Source organism: Ranitomeya imitator, chromosome 6, assembly GCF_032444005.1.
Source record: "Ranitomeya imitator isolate aRanImi1 chromosome 6, aRanImi1.pri, whole genome shotgun sequence".
NCBI lineage: Eukaryota > Metazoa > Chordata > Amphibia > Anura > Dendrobatidae > Ranitomeya > Ranitomeya imitator.
In genome coordinates, this window is record NC_091287.1 from 195116805 (window position 1) to 195132748 (window position 15944).

General features: G+C 44.9%; 1 protein-coding gene across 4 annotated transcripts in view; it reads right to left on the bottom strand.

Annotated features, from left to right (window-relative positions):
- Positions 1-15697, bottom strand: part of MTRR (5-methyltetrahydrofolate-homocysteine methyltransferase reductase) — an 831186-nt gene extending 815489 nt beyond the window's left edge. For 2 of the 4 annotated variants that reach the window (XM_069730415.1, XM_069730416.1), the window contains exon 1: positions 15486-15696. The gene's annotated coding sequence lies outside the window, so the exon portion shown is untranslated. Of the gene's footprint in view, positions 1-15485 lie in introns of all 4 variants that reach the window. The other 2 variants (XM_069730413.1, XM_069730414.1) reach the window with 2 other exon arrangements.
- Positions 15698-15944: the final 247 nt, after the last annotated feature.

Genomic DNA, 15944 nt, shown 5'->3' on the forward strand with positions numbered 1-15944 from the left:
GCCAATGATTTCCATCTGCTGTCTATTCCTTTTGCACAACAGCATTTGAAATTGTCAAACAGTGTTGCTTCCTAAGTGGACAGTTTGATTTCACAGAAGTTTGATTTACTTGGAGTTATATTCTGTTTAAGTGTTTCCTTTATTCTTTGAGCAGTGTGAATATAAAGCACAGCAGTATTGATGAGCGAATATACTTGTTACTTGAGATTTCCCGAGCACATGCTTTACATCTGTTAGCCAGCAGCTGCATAAGTACATGTGGTGGTTGCCTGGTTGCTAGGGAATCCCCACATGTAATCAAGCTGGCTAAGAGATGTAAATCAGTCAGCTGCGGCGATGAAAACTAAATCTCCGAGCACTAAGGCTATGTGCACACATTGCGGATTAGGCTTAGGAATTTCTGGTGCGGATTCTGCCTCACCTGGCTGAAAACGCACCGGCGGATTTGTCGCGTTTTTTGTGCGGTTCCGCAGCGTTTTTTGTGCATTTTTGCTGCTGTTTTCTTGCGGATTTGCTGCGTATTTTACTCCTGCGGTTTTCTATAATGGAATGGGTACAAAAACGTTGCAGATACACAAAAAATGAAGTGACGTGCTACTTCTTTTAAACTGCAGCGTTTCCGCAGCGGATCTTCCGCAAAGTGTGCACAGCATTTTTTTTTATCATTGATTTACATTGTACTGTAAATCAGTTGCGGATCTGCAGCGTTTCTGCACCTCAAAAAACGCTGCGGATCTGCAGAGAATCCGCAACGTGTGCACATAACCTAAAAAAAAAAAAATACATACAAAAAATATATATATATTTATTAGCTGAAAAGCCCGGCGTTGCCTGGGCTGTTATGACCTGGTGGTTAGGAGCACCCGGCACGACCTGATAGTTAAACTGACACAAGACAAGCTCTGGGATGTGGGAGCTCTGCTGACCGCAACCCCTAATCCTATCACACACACTAGAAATAGCCGTGGAGCGTTCCTGACTCTTCCTAGATGCCTCTTCACAGCCTAAGAGCTAGCTAGCCCTAGAGATAGAAAATAAAGCCTACCTTGCCTCAGAGAAATTCCCCAAAGGTAAAGGAAGCCCCCCACATATATTGACTGTGAGTTAAGATGAAGTCACAAACATAGAAATGAAACAGAATTCAGCAAAGGGAGGCCAGACTTACTAAACAGACAGAGGATAGGAAAGGTATCTTTGCAGTCAGCACAAAAAACTACAAAAGACCACGCAGAGTGTGCAAAAAGACCTCCGCACCGACTAACGGTGCGGAGATGCCACTCTGCATCCCAGAGCTTCCAGCTAGCAAGACAAAATCATGATATCCAGCTGGACAAGGAAACAATGAACAAATAATAACTAGCAGGAACTTAGCTTCTGCTGGAATAGACAGGTCATCAGAAAGATCCAAGAGCGAACTGAACCAATGCAGGAACATTGACAGCTGGCATGGAGTAACGATCTGAGTGGAGTTAAATAGAGTAGCCAACCACAGGTTAAACCACGTCACCTGTGTAAGGAACCTCAGAAGCAGCAGCTCCACTCACAGCCACCAGAGGGAGTCCATAGACAGAACTCGCCGAAGTACCATTCACGACCACAGGAGGGAGCTTGACAACAGAATTCACAACACTGGGCATAGTAAATATCTGTGGTTAGTTATAGCACCTCACTTCTCTTATTTTCCCATCACGCCTCTTATTTTCCCCTTCACACCTCTCATTCCCCACTAACACTTGTCTGTTGTGAATTCTGTGGCTGAATTCACTTCTGTGGTCACAAGTGGTATTGCAGTCTCTGGGCTTCCTCCCTCAGGTGTTTTGGTGAGCTCGTTGGCTGCCTTGCTATTTAGCTCCACCTGAGTCTGTCTTCCTTGCTCCTTGTCAATGTTCCAGTGTTGGATCTGAGCTACTGCATCTTTCCTTGGGCCTGCTGCTCTGCTAGATAAGTGCTTCTAGTTTGTTTTCTGTTTTTTCTGTCCAGCTTGCTATTAACTTTTGCTGGAAGCTCTGAGAAGCAAAGGGGTGCACCGCCGTGCTGTTAGTTCGGCACGGTGGGTCTTTTTGCCCCTTTGCGTGGTTTTCGTTTTAGGGTTTTTTGTAGACTGCATAGTTCTCTTTGCTATCCTCGCTCTGTCTAGAATATCGGGCCTCACTTTGCTGAATCTATTTCATTCCTACGTTTGTCTTTTCATCTTGCTAACAGTCATTATATGTGGGGGGCTGCCTATTCCTTTGGGGTATTTCTCTGAGGTAAGTCAGGCTTGTATTTCTATCTGCAGGCTAGTCAGCTCCTCAGGCAGTGTCGAGTTGCATAGGTAGTTATAGGCGCAATCCACTGCTGCTTATAGTTGTGTGAGGATAGATCAGGTACTGCAGTCTACAGAGATTCCACGTCTCAGAGCTCGTCCTATTGTTTTTGGTTATTGCCAGATCTCTGTATGTGCGCTGATTACTGCACGCTGTGTTGCCTGATTGCCAGCCATAACACTTGTCATTTCGACCTCACATCTGTCATTTTCCGATCACTCCAATATTTTCCCTTACTCCTCTCATTTTCACCTCAGTATATACATGTTTGTTATCTCCCTTATATATAGTATACACCTGTATGTCATTTCTTCTGTATATAGTATATACAGTCATGGCCAAAAGTATTGACACCCCTGCAATTCTGTCAGATAATACTCATTTTCTTCCTGAAAATGATTGCAAACACAAATTATTTGGTATTATCTTCATTTAATTTGTCTTAAGTGAAAAAAGCACAAAGAATTGTCCTAAAGCCAAATTGGATATAATTCCACACCAAACATAAAAAAGGGGCTGGTCAAAAGTATTGGCACCCTTCGAAAAATCATGTGATGCTTCTCTAATTTGTGTAATAAACAGTACCTGTAACTTACCTGTTGCACCTAACAGGTGTTGGCAATAACTAAATCACACTTGCAGCCAGTTGACATGGATTAAAGTTGACTCAACCTATGTCCTTGTGTGTACCACTGAGCATGGAGAAAAGAAAGAAGACCAAAGAACTGTCTGAGGACTTGAGAAACCAAATTGTGAGGAAGCATGAGCAATGTGAACGCTACAAGTCCATCTCCAAAGACCTGAATGTTCCTGTGTCTACCGTGCGCAGTGTCATCAAGAAGTTTAAAACCCATGGCACTGTGGCTAACCTCCCTAGATGTGGACGGAAAAGAAAAATTGGCAAGAGATTTCAACGCAAGATTGTGCTGATGTTGGATAAAGAACCTCAACTAACATCCAAACAAGTTCAAGCTGCCCTGCAGTCCGAGGGTACATCAGTGTCAACCCGTACTATCTGTCGGTGTCTAAATGATAAGGGACTGTATGGTAGGAGACCCAGGAAGACCCCACTTCTTACCCCGAGAAAAGCCAGGCTGGAGTTTGCCAAAACTTACCTAAAAATGCCTAAAACATTTTGGAAGAATGTTCTCTGGTCAAATGAGACAAAAGTAGAGCTTTCTGGGCAAAGGCATCAGAGTTTACAGGAGAAAAAGAGGCATTCAAAGAAAAAAACATGGTCCCTACAGTCAAACATGGCGGAGGTTCCCTGATGTTTTAGGGTTGCTTTGCTGCCTCTGGCACTGGACTGCTTAACCGTGTGCATGGCATTATTAAGTCTGAAGACTACCAACAAATTTTGCAGCATAATGTAGGGCCCAGTGTGAGAAAGCTGGGTCTCCCTCAGAGGTCATGGGTCTTCCAGCAGGACAATGACCCAAAACACACTTCAAAAAGCACTACAAAATGGTTTGAGAGAAAGCACTGGAGACTTCTAAGGTGGCCAGCAATGAGTCCAGACCTGAATCCCATAGAACACCTGTGGAGAGATCTAAAAATGGCAGTTTGGAGAAGGCACCCTTCAAATATCAGGGACTTGGAGCAGTTTGCCAAAGAAGAATGGTCTAAAATTCCAGCAGAGCATTGCAAGAAACTCTGCTGGTTACCGGAAGCGGTTGGTCGCAGTTATTTTGGCTAAAGGTTGTGCAACCAAGTATTAGGCTGAGGGTGCCAATACTTTTGTCTGGCCCATTTTTGGAGTTTTATGTGAAATGATCAATGTTTTGCTTTTTGCTTCGTTCTCTTTTGTGTTTTTTCATTTAAGACAAATTAAATGAAGATAATACCAAAGAATTTGTGTTTGCAATCATTTTCAGGAAGAAAATGAGTATTATCTGACAGAATTGCAGGGGTGTCAATACTTTTGACCATGACTGTACCTGCTGTATGTCATCTCCCCTGTTTATAGTATATACCTGCTGTATGTCATCTCCTCCTCTATATACCTGTGTCATCTCCTCTTGTATATAATATATACCTGTGTGTCATCTGCTCCTGTATATAGTATATACCTGTGAGTCATCTCCCCTGTATATAGTATGTACCTGTATGTCATCTACTCCTGTATTAGACCTTGTTCACACGTTATTTGGTCAGTATTTTTACCTCAGCATTTGTAAGATAAATGGGCAGCCTGATAAATCCCCGGCCAACAGGAAGCCCTCCCCCCTGGCAGTATATATTAGCTCACACATATACATGATAGACAGGTCATGTCACTGACAGCTGCCGTATTTCCTATATGGTACATTTGTTGCTCTTGTAGTTGGTCTGCTTATTAATCAGATTTTTATTTTTGAAGGATAATACCAGACTTGTGTGTGTTTTAAGGCGAGTTTCATGTATCAAGTTGTGTGTGTTCGGTTGCATGTGGCGACATGCATGTAACAACTTTTGTAAGATGAGTTTTGCGTGGTGACATGTGTGTAGCAACTTTTTGTGTGTCGAGTTGCATGTGACAGGTAAGTGTAGCAAGTTGTGTGCAGCAAGTTTTGCGCGTGGCGAGTTTTATGTGTGGTGCGTTTTGAGCATGTGCAAGTTGTGTGAGGCAACTTTTGCATGTGTTGCAACTTTTGTGCATGTGGCAATTTTTTATGCGTGTGCAAGTTTTGCGTGTGGCGAGTTTTCCATGAGGTGAGTTTTGCACGTGTGGCTAGTTTTGCGTGAGCCTAGTTTTGCATGTGGCGAATTTTGCGTGTGGGGAGTTTTGAGCGGTGACTTGGGTTTCGACTTGTATGTGGCGAGGTTGGTGTATGTGTGGTGAAATGTGTGCTGAGGGTGGTATATGTGTTTAAGCACGTGGTAGTGTGTGGCGCATTTTGGGTGTGTGTTCGTATCCTCGTGTGTGGCGAGTATCCCATGTCGGGGCCCCACCTTAGCAACTGTACGGTATATACTCTTTGGCACCATCGCTCTCATTCTTTAAGTCGCCCTTGTTCATATGTGGCAACTGTCAATTTGCCTCCAACACTTTTCTTTTCACTTTTTCTCCATTATGTAGATAGGGGCAAAATTGTTTGGTGAATGGGAAAGCGTGGGGTTAAAATTTCGCCTCACAAAATAGCCTATGACTCTCTCGGGGTCCAGCCGTGTTACTGTGCAAAATTTTGTGGCTGTACGTGCGACGGTGCAGATGCCAATCCGAACATACACGCACACATTATATATATATATATATATACACACACTAGCTGAAGAGCCCGGCGTTGCCTGGGCATAGTAAATATCTGTGGTTAGTTATAGCACCTCACTTCTCTTATTTTCCCTTCACGCCTCTCATTTTTCCAATCACATCTCATTTTCTCCCTCACATCTCTCATTTTCTCCCTCACTCCTCTCATTCCCCCCTAACACTTGTCATTTCGACCTCACATCTGTCATTTTCCGATCACTCCACTATTTTCCCTCACTCCTCTCATTTTGCACTCACACCTTTTCATTTTCACCTCACACCTCTCATTTTCACCTCAGTATATACGTTTGTCATCTCCTTTATATATAGTATACACCTGTATGTCATCTCCCCTATATATAGTACATACCTGCTGTGTGTCCTCTCCTCCTATATATATAGTATATACCTGTATGTCATCTCCTCCTGTATATAGTATATGTCTGTGTCATCTCCTCCTGTATATAGTATATACCTGTATGTCATCTTCTATATATAGCATATACCTGTGTGTCACCTCCTCCTGTATATAGTATATACCTGTAGGTAATCTCCTCCTCTATATAATATATACCTGTGTGTCATCTCCCCTGTATATAGTATATATCTGTATGTCATCTCCTCCTGTATTAGACCTCGTTCACACATTATTTGCTCAGTATTTTTACCTCAGTATTTGTAAGCTAAATTGACAGACTGATAAATCCCCAGCCAACAGGAAGCCCTCCCCCCTGGCAGTATATATTAGCTCACACATACACATAATAGACAGGTCATGTGACTGACAGCTGCCGTATTTCCTATATGGTACATTTGTTGCTTTTGTAGTTTGTCTGCTTGTTAATCAGATTTTTATTTTTGAAGGATAATACCAGACTTGTGTGTGTTTTAGGGCGAGTTTCGTTTGTCTAGTTGTGTGTGTTGAGTTGTGTGTGGCAACATGCGTGTAGCAACTTTTTGTGTGTTGAGTTGCATGTGACAGGTTAGTGTAGCAAGTTGTGTGCAGCAAGTTTTGTGCATGGCGAGTTTTGTGTGTGGTGCCTTTTGAGTATGTGCAAGTTTTGTGTGAGGCAACTTTTGCATGTGTTGCAACTTTTGTGCATGTGGCAATTTTTCCGCGTGTGCAAGTTTTGCGTGTGGCGAGTTTTCCATGAGGTGAGTTTTGCACTTTTGGCGAGTTTTCCGTGAGCCTAGTTTTTGCATGTGGCGAGTTTTGCGCGTAGCGAGTTTTGAGCGGCGACTTTTGTGTTTTGACTTTTATGTGGCGAGGTTGGTGTATGTATGGTGAAATGTGTGCTGAGGGTAATGTGTTCAAGCACGTGGTAGTGTGTGGCGCATTTTGTGTGTGTGTTCATATCCCCGTGTGTGGCGAGTATCCCATGTCGGGGCCCCACCTTAGCAACTGTACGGTATATACTCTTTGGCGCCATCGCTCTCATTCTTTAAGTCCCCCTTGTTCACATCTGGCAGCTGTCAATTTGTCTCCAACACTTTTCCTTTCACTTTTTCACCATTATGTAGATAGGGGCAAAATTGTTTGGGGAATTGGAACGCGCGGGGTTAAAATTTCACCTCACAACATAGCCTATGACGCTCTCAGGGTCCAGACGTGTGACTGCAAAATTTTGTGGCTGTAGCTGCGATGGTACAGATGCCAATCACGGACATACACACACACACCAAAAGTGTGGACACACTCATTTAACCCCTTAGTGACAGAGCCAATTTTTTTTTTCTGACCACTGTCACTTTATGAGGTTATAACTCTGGAACGCTTCAACGGATCCTGCTGATTCTGAGAATGTTTTTTTGTGACATATTGTACTTCATGTTAGTGGTAACATTTCTTCGATATTACTTGAGATTATTTATGAAAAAAACGGAAATATGGCAAAAAATTTGAAAATTTTGCAATTTTCAAACTTTGTATTTTTATGCCCTTAAATCAGAGATATGTCACGAAAAATAGGTAATAAATAACATTTCCCACATGTCTACTTTACATCAGCACAATTTTGGAAACAAAATTTTTTTTTTGTTAGGGAGTTATAAGGGTTAAAAGTTGACCAGCAATTTCTCATTTTTACAACACCTTTTTTTTTTTTTTTTAGGGACCACACCACATTTGAAGTCATTTTGAGGGGTCTATATGAGAGAAAATAATGAAGTGTGACACCATTCTAAAAACTACACCCCTCAAGGTTCTCAAAACCACATTCAAGAAGTTTATTAACCCTTTACGTGCTTCACAGGAAATGAAACAATGTGGAAGGAAAAAAAATGAACATTTAACTTTTTTTTGCAAACATCTTAATTCAGAACCATTTTTTTTATTTTCACAAGTGTAAAAACAGAAATGTAACCATAAATGTTGTTATGCAATTTCTCCTGAATAGGCCAATACCCCATATGTGGGGGTAAACCACTTTTTGGGCGCACCGCAGAACTTAGAAGTGAAGGAGCGCCATTTGACTTTTTCAATGCAGAATTGGCTGGAATTGAGATCGGACGCCATGTCATGTTTAGAGAGCGCCTGATGTGCCTAAACAGTGGAAACTCCCCACAAGTGACACCATTTTGGAAACTAGACCCCTTAAGGAACTTATCTAGATGTGTGGTGAGCACTTTGAACCCCCAAGTGCTTCACAGAAGTTTATAACGTAGAGCCGTGAAAATAAAAAAAAAAAAAAAAAAAAAAAAAAAAAAATCGCTTTTGTTTACACAAAAATGATCTTTTTGTCCACAAATTTTTATTTTCACAAAGGTAACAGGAGAAATTAGACCACTAAAGTTGTTGTGCAATTTCTCCTGAGTACGTCGATACCCAATATGTGGGGGTAAACCACTGTTTGGGCGCACCGCAATGTAGAATTGGCTGGAATTGAGATCGGACGCCATGTCGCGTTTGGAGAGCCCCGGATGTGCCTAAACAGTAGAAATCCCCCACAAGTGACCCCATTTTGGAAACTAGACCCCCCATGGAACTTATCTAGATGTGTGGTGAGAACTTTGAATGCCCAAGTGCTTCACAGAAGTTTATAATGCAGAGTCGCAAAAATAAAAAATATTTTTTTTTCCACAAAAAATATTTTTTAGCCCCCAAGTTTTTATTTTCATAAGGGTAACAAGAGAAATTGGACCCTAGAAGTTGTTGTCCAATTTATCCCGAGTACGCTGATGCCCCATATGTGGGGGTAACCCACTGTTTGGGCGCACGGCAGAGCTCAGAAGGGAGGGAGCACCATTTGACTTTTGGAGCGCAAAATTGGCTGTCGTGTTTGGAGACCCCCTGATGTACCTAAACAGTGGAAACCCCCCAATTCTAGCTCCAACCCTAACCCCAACACACCCCTAACCCTAATCCCAACCTGATCCATAATCCTAATCACTAACCCTAACCATAATCACAACCCTTACTCAAAAACAACCCTAACCAAAACCCTAAATCCAACACACCCCTAATCGTAATCTCAACCCTAACCTCAAACCTAACCCTAATCCCAATACACCCCTAATCACAACCCTAACCTTAACCCTAATCCCAAACCTAACCCTAATCCCAAGCGTAACCCTAATGCCAACCCTAACCCTAATACCAACCCTAATCCAAACCCTAACCCTAATCCCAACCCTAGCCCTAGGGCTACTTTCACACTTGCGTCGTTTGGCATTCCGGGCAATCCGTAGTTTTGGACAAGAAACGGATCCTGCAAATGTGCCCGCAGGATGCGTTTTTTGCCCATAGACTTGTATTGCCGACGGATCGTGACGGATGGCCACACGTCGCGTCCGTAGTGCACTGGATCAGTTGTGTTTTGGCGGACCGTCGGCACAAAAAAAAAAACGTTCAATGAAACGTTTTTTTGTACGTCGCATCCGCCATTTCTGACCGCGCATGCGTGGCCGTAACTCCGCCCCCCTCCTCCCCAGGACACAGATTGGGCAGCGGATGCGTTGAAAAAACTACAGCCGATGCCCACGTTGTGCACAATTTTCACAACGTGCGTCGGTATGTCGGGCCGACGCATTGCGACGGCCCCGTACCGACGTAAGTGTGAAAGAAGCCTAACCCTAAATTTAGCCCCAACCCTAGCCCTAACCCTAACCCTAATTTTAGCCCCAACTGCGGTTCTCCTGCCGGCCAGCAGATGGAGACAGATGGCGGGCGCACTGCGCATGCGCCCGCCATTTTCTTTTGCCGGCGGCCAGGAGGAGCAGCAGGAGGATCCAGGGACACAGGTGAGTATGATAGGGTCCCCGAATCCCCCTATTTCTCTGTCCTCTGATGTGCGATCACATCAGAGGACAGAGAATTACACTTTACTTCTTTTTTTTTTTTTGCGGTCGCCGGTAAACAGTTAATTACCGGCGATCGCAAAACAGGGGTCTCGGCTACCCCCGGCAGCAGAGACCCCAAAGATTTTCGCGGGGCCGGCCGGCGGGCGCACTGCGCATGCGCTCGCCATTTTGAAGATGGCGGCGCCCACCGGGAGCCACGAGGAGCACCGGGGGAGACAGGTAAGTATTGGGGGGCTACCTGGGACCCCTTTTCTCTGTCCTCCGATGTGCGATCACATCGGAGGACAGAGAAATTAAAAAGATCGCATTTTTTTTTTTTTGCGATCGTCGGTAAACGGCTAATTACCGGCAAATGCGGGGTGGGTAAAAAAAACCCCTAATCATGTTCTCTGGGGTCTCGGCTACCCCCGGCAGCCGAGACCCTGGAGAAAATCCGACTCTGGGGGGCGCTATTTACTTTTTCCACAGCGCCGTTAATTAACGGCGCTGTGGTTTAAGTACCCTTAGCGGCCACCGTTAAAAGGCGTATCGGCGGTCGCTAAGGGGTTAAAGATTTTTCTGTTTTTTCATGACTATGAAAATTGTACATTCACACTGAAAGCCTCAAAACTATGAATTAACACATGTGGAATTATATACTTAACAAAAAGTGTCAAACAACTGGAATTATGTCTTATATTCTAGGTTCTTCAAAGTAGCCACCTTTTACTTTGATGACTGAATTATTATGGTAACAGATAGGGCAATCTGTCACAAAGACAGGGATCGTCGAACGGTGTGCTGCCCACCTGGCGCTCGAGTCCGACACATCGCTGATCGGCTTGACAGATTACTGGGAGGGGCTGGTGAGGACCCAGCGGTCATGGTGCACATTGGCACAAATGACAACGTTAGAGGTAGGTGGAAGGTCCTTTAACCCCTTTACCCCCAAGGGTGGTTTGCACGATAATGACCGGGCCAATTTTTACAATTCTGACCACTGTCCCTTTATGAGGTTATAACTCTGGAACGCTTCAACGGATACCAGTGATTCGGACATTGTTTTCTCTGGACATATTGTACTTCATGATAGTGGTAAAATTTCTTTGATATTACCTGCGTTTATTTGTGAAAAAAAAAGAAATTTGGCGAAAAATTTGAAAATTTCACAATTTTCCAACTTTGAATTTTTATACCCTTAAATCACAGAGATATGTCATGCAAAATACTTAATAAGTAACATTTCCCACATGTCTACTTTACATCAGCACAATTTTGGAACCAAAATGTTTTTTTGTTAGGAAGTTAAAAGGGTTAAAAGTTGACCAGCAATTTCTCATTTTTACAACACCATTTTTTTTTTTTTTTTTTTTTAGGGACCACATTTCATTTGAAGTCATTTTGAGGGGTCTGTATGATATAAAATACCCAAGTGTGACAGCATTCTAAATACTGCACCCCTCAAGGTGCTCAAAACCACATTCAAGAAGTTTATTAACCCTTCTGGTGCTTCACAGGAATTTTTGGAATGTTTAAATAAAAATGAACATTTAAACTTTTTTTCACAAAAATTTTTACTTCAGCTCCAATTTGTTTTATTTTACCAAGGGTAACAGGAGAAAATGGACCCCAAAAGTTGTGGTACAATTTGTCCCGAGTACACCGATACCACATATGTGGGGGTAAACCACTGTTTGGGCGCATGGGAGAGCTTGGAAGCGAAGGAGCGCCATTTGACTTTTCAATGCAAAATTGACTGGAATCGAGATGGGACACCATGTTGCATTTGGAGAGCCCCTGATGTGCCTATACATTGAAACCCCCCACAAGTGACACCATTTTGGAAATAGACCCCTTAAGGAACTTATCTAGATGTGTGGTGAGCACTTTGACCCACCAAGGGCTTCACAGAAGTTTATAATGCAGAGCCGTAAAAATAAAACAAAAAATTTTTCCCGCATACATTTTTTAGCCCCCAGTTTTGTATTTTCCCGAGGGTAGCAGGAGAAATTGGACCCCAATAGTTGTTGTCCAATTTGTCCTGAGTACGCTGATACCCCATATGTGGGGGGAACCACCGTTTGGACACATAGGAGGGCTCGGAAGGGAAGGAGCACCATTTGGAATACAGACTTAGATGGAATGGTCTGCAGCCGTCACATTGCGTTTGCAGAGCCCCTAATGTACCTAAACAGTAGAAACCCCCCACAAGTGACCCCATTTTGGAAACTAGACCCCCCAAGGAACTTATATAGATGTGTTGTGAGAACTTTGAGCCCCCAAGTGTTTCACTACAGTTTATAACGCAGAGCTGTGAAAATAAAAAATCTTTTTTTCCCCACAAAAATTATTTTTTAGCCCCCAGTTTTGTATTTTCCCAAGGGTAAGAGGAGAAATTGGACCCCAAAAGTTGTTGTCCAATTTGTCCTGAGTACACTGATACCCCATATGTTGGGGTAAACCCCTGTTTGGGCACACGGGAGAGCTCGGAAGGGAAGGAGCACCGTTTTACTTTTTCAACACAGAATTGGCTGGAATTGAGATCGGACGCCATGTCGCATTTGGAGAGCCCCTGATGTGCCTAAACAGTGGAAACCCCCCCAATTATAACTGAAACCCTAATCCAAACACACCCCTAACCTTAATCCCAACAGTAACCCTACCCACACCCCTAACCCCAACCCTATTCCCAAACGTACGGTAAATGCATACCTCCCAACTTTTGAGGATGGGAAAGAGGGATAAAGCTTGCGGCGCACGCAGCAAATTTTAGGCCACGCCCCTGACCAGACCCATTCATAATTAGTCACACCCATATCCACGTCCCAACCACACCCATTTAGCACTGCTGATCACACCGTTTCATATACAATAATTATAAACAAAAAAATATGGCCACACAGTGCTCCATACTGTATAGTGGCCACACATGATGCTCCATACTGTATAATGACCGCACATGATGCTCCATTCTGTATAATGGCCACACATGATGCTCCATACTGTATAATGAGCGCACATGATGCTCCATACTGTATATTGGCCCCACATGATGCTCCATACTGTATAATGACCACACATGATGCTCCACACTGTATAATGGCCACACATGATGCTCCATACTGTATATTGGCCGCACATGATGCTCCATACTGTATATTGGCCCCACATGATGCTCCATACTGTATAATGACCACACATGATGCTCCACACTGTATAATGGCCACACATGATGATCCATACTGTATATTGGCTGCACATGATGCTCCATACTGTATATTGGCCCCACATGATGCTCCATACTGTATAATGACCCCACATGATGCTCTATATATATTTTATATGTTTTTCTGACTTTTTTAACACATGGATCCATTGTATGTCCGTATGTCAGTTTTGCAAGTCTGTGAGAAAATCTCGCAGTACGGATGCCATATGGAGGATGCCATGCGCCAAATACGCTGACACACCCTGCCTACGGGGTACTTACGGATCACCATTTTTTGACTTTTCTGGCGTATTACGGCCGTAAAATACGGACCGTATTTTTATACGCTGAGTGTGATGCCGGCCTTATATAGTAGATAAAGTGACAGTGGTCAGAATTGTTAAAGATGGCCTGGTCAGGAAGATGAAAACAGCCTTGGGGTGATGGAGTTAATAAATAAAAAGCCAAATACCGTAAATTTTCCTATTTTTGTAAATGTAATGGATATTTAAAAAAAAAAAAAAAAAACAGAGGCAACCTGTACAAGATCCAAATATTGGACACCCATTGACTCAAAAATGGATCTGATCTGGAATTTGAATTAAGTTGGGAATGCTGAGAAATTTTACATGCAGACTACTTGGAGCACTCCAGCAGCACTTCCTGCCACATGCTTAGCACCATCTTATAACACCTACAGCCACAACCATAGCGCCCTCTTGTAGCAACTCCCACTTGGTGCACTTAAGCAGCACCTTCCGCCACACACTTAGTGCCCACTAGCAGCAACTTCCATTTGGAGCACTCAAGCAGCATCTCCCGCTAAGTACTATTTTGCAGCACCACGCACTTAGCACCCTCTAACAGCGACTCCCACTTGGCATAAAAGCAGCACCTCCAGCCACACGAGTAGCGCCCTCCAAGCTGCCCCTTCCACCACACGCTTAGCGCCCTCCAAGCTGCCCCTTCCACCACCCGAGTAGCGCCCTCCAAGCTGCCCCTTCCACCACCCGCTTAGCGCCCTCCAAGCTGCCCCTTCCACCACCCGCTTAGCGCCCTCCAAGCTGCCCCTTCCACCACACGCTTAGCGCCCTCCAAGCTGCCCCTTCCACCACACGCTTAGCGCCCTCCAAGCTGCCCCTTCCACCACCCGCTTAGCGCCCTCCAAGCTGCCCCTTCCACCACCCGCTTAGCGCCCTCCAAGCTGCCCCTTCCACCACCGGCTTAGCGCCCTCCAAGCTGTCCCTTCCACCACACGCTTAGCGCCCTCAAGGTGCCCCTTCCACCATACATTTAATGCCCTCCAAGCTGCCCCTTCCATCATACGCTTAATGCCCTCCAAGCTGCCCCTTCCTCCACTCGAGTAGCGCCCTCCAAGCTGCCCTTTCCACCACTCAAGTTGTGCCCTTCTAGTTAATAATAATCATCTTTATATAGTGCAGCGCTTTACAGCTTGCTTCAAACACAACAGTCATAAGTAACAACGTTAACAATACAATCATTAAAGCAAAATAAGACGACCCTGCTCGTGAGAGCTTACAATCTACAAGTTGCCCCTTAAAGGGAACCTGTCACCCCGAAAATCGCGGGTGAGGTAATCCCACCGGCATCAGGGGCTTATCTGCAGCATTCTGTAATGCTGTAGATAAGCCCCTGATGTTACCTGAAAAAGGAGAAAAAGACGTTAGATTATACTCACCTAGGGGCGGTCACGCTGCTGGTCAGGTCGGATGGGCGTCTCCGGTCCGCTGCGGCGCCTCCTATCTTCTTTCCATGATGTCCTCTTCTGATCTTCAGCCACGGCTCCGGCGCAGGCGTACTTTGCTCTGCCCTGTTGAGGGCAGCCAAAGTACTGCAGTGCGCAGGCGCCGGGCCTCTGACCTTTCCGGCGCCTGCGCACTGCAGTACTTTGTTCTTCCCTCAACAGGGCGGTCAAAGTACGCCTGCGCCGGAGCCGTGGCTGAAGATCAGAAGAGGACGTCATGGAAAGAAGATAGGAGGCGCCGCAGCGGACCGGAGACGCCCATCCGACCTGACCAGCAGCGGGACCGCCCCTGGGTGAGTATAATCTAACGTCTTTTTCTCCTTTTTCAGGTAACATCAGGGGCTTATCTACAGCATTACAGAATGCTGCAGATAAGCCCCTGATGCCGGTGGGATTACCTCACCCGCGATTTTCGGGGTGACAGGTTCCCTTTAACATTATGACCTGCAGCAATGAGATCTGCCACAATAGTCTGGTAAGCTCAGAGCTCATAGCAACAAGTGATAGTCAGAGACCCCAGCCTTTACACCACACATGCGCTTTGCAAACAATAATGATTTGGGGACTGTTTCCCTGCAGTTCTCCGGAATATAACATAAGCACAGCTGTTTGAGAAACAACATGCGCTGCCAAGCCTCGTCCAGTGGGTGGCGCCACCACCGTTACCGCGCGATGGAACTATGACGAATTGGACATTACCCTTGCAGCCGGCGTCTGTGCTTGCTGGGACTGCTAGTGCGTTGTGGCCATGTATTGACAACGTGCTTTCTCTCTCCTCCTCCTCTCTTTACGACTACACTCGTTCCGGTGTCTGTGCTGATTGGTTGTAGAGACCGGAACTCCCGTAGGTCAGTCGTAGATCATTTCTGCGGCGCTGCCATGCGCCTTGTCTGCGATACTTTCATGCTGCAATACGTGATTGTCCGCCTGGGACAGTGATCTATAGTGGGGACCAGCCATCCCGCAGCTATGAGGCTTCCACAGTAGGGACTGTCCTCCGTTCCTGCGATCTGCCGTACATGGTGGTAACGCCCGAGCAGTCCGACACCAGACTGAGGTCCAGTCACATGTGATGCGGTTTCCTGGGAACGTACATATCCCAGATCGTGTATATTGCGTTTCCGGTGCTTGCTAGGTGGGGATGGACACATATTCCAC